The 1,237-nt window shown below is 35.7% G+C and overlaps 1 non-coding gene across 1 annotated transcript; it reads right to left on the bottom strand.

The window, feature by feature from the left end:
* Positions 1-459: 459 nt before the first annotated feature.
* Positions 460-531, bottom strand: TRNAW-CCA (transfer RNA tryptophan (anticodon CCA)). The gene has a single exon. It is a non-coding gene; the product is annotated as a tRNA-Trp (tRNA).
* Between the last annotated feature and the right edge of the window lie 706 nt (positions 532-1,237).

Below are 1,237 nucleotides of genomic sequence, written 5' to 3'. Positions count from 1 at the left end.
CTCTTTGCAACGCTATGGACTATAGCCACCAGACTCCTGTGTCCATGGCATTCTGCAGGCAAGAATACTGGAGTGGGTTGCCCTGTCCTCCACCAGGGGATCTTCCCCACTCAGGGATTAAACCCACGTCTCTTATGTCTCCTGTGTTGGCAGTGGGGTTCTTTAACAACAGTGCCACCTGGGAAGCCTGTTATTTTTATATCTACAGGTTAAGATAATTGTTAAAGACAGTCAGTGGCTATTTTCAAATACATTTTCAACATGTTTATTTAGTAAGTGAAAATCAATTTTATATAACCATTGTCCTCTTATTTCAATAAAATGAAAGTGAAAGTGAAGTTGCTCAGTCGTGTCCAAATCTTTGCAACCCGTGGACTGTAGCCTACTAGGCTTCTCCATCCATGGGATTCTCCAGGCAAGAATACCGGAGTGGATTGCCATTTCCTTCTCCAGGGTATCTTCCCAACCCAGGGATTGAACCCGGGTCTCCTGCATTGGAGGCAGACGCTTTAACCTCTGAGCTACCAGGGAAGCCATAAAATGAACTGTCTATAATTTTGCTCAAACTAAATCTATAGATTGGTATATATGGAAATAATGTTGATACTTTATTTTGTCCTATTGTTGATTGTCTGGATAGCTATATCACAGATAGGCAATTAATTAGGCAAAACAAATATGTTAGTCCATTTTTAATATTTTCAGCTACTAGGCAATGTACTGTGGATGCAACATTATGCAAAAGTTAGTCCCCCACATCATTGTTAGGTCTGCACCTAACAGTGTAGCAGCTTTGGAGAAGACTTTGAAAAACTTTTCAATTAATTAGAACTACTATCTAAATGACAGATATATTTAAAATCACAGGGGACTCAGAAACATCATAAAAATAGTGATATGTTAATTCAAGTTCTAATAAGTGGTTTTTGTTTTCTGTATCTAATCTCTACTTTATGGATTTTGGACATACATAGTATAATAGGAAAAAATGTAGAAGCATTAAAGAATGTTGCAACCAATGTTGCTTTTTGTTGGATAGAGAACAACTATCCAATTATCAGAATCGATGCATATTTTAAGTTGGTATTATCAAAATATATATTCTAAATTTTCTGAGCATATTTTTCCAAGAATCTTATCAGGTTTTTCAAACTATTAGTCTGTCTAGTATACTAGAATTATTTTTAAAAATATTCAGCCTGAGATAAATGAAACTATTAGATTGAAAATTAACTTA

This window comes from Dama dama, chromosome 5, assembly GCF_033118175.1.
Source record: "Dama dama isolate Ldn47 chromosome 5, ASM3311817v1, whole genome shotgun sequence".
Classification (NCBI taxonomy): Eukaryota; Metazoa; Chordata; class Mammalia; order Artiodactyla; family Cervidae; genus Dama; species Dama dama.
Note: the sequence above shows the minus strand (reverse complement) of the source record. Positions and strands in the feature narration are given on the sequence as shown.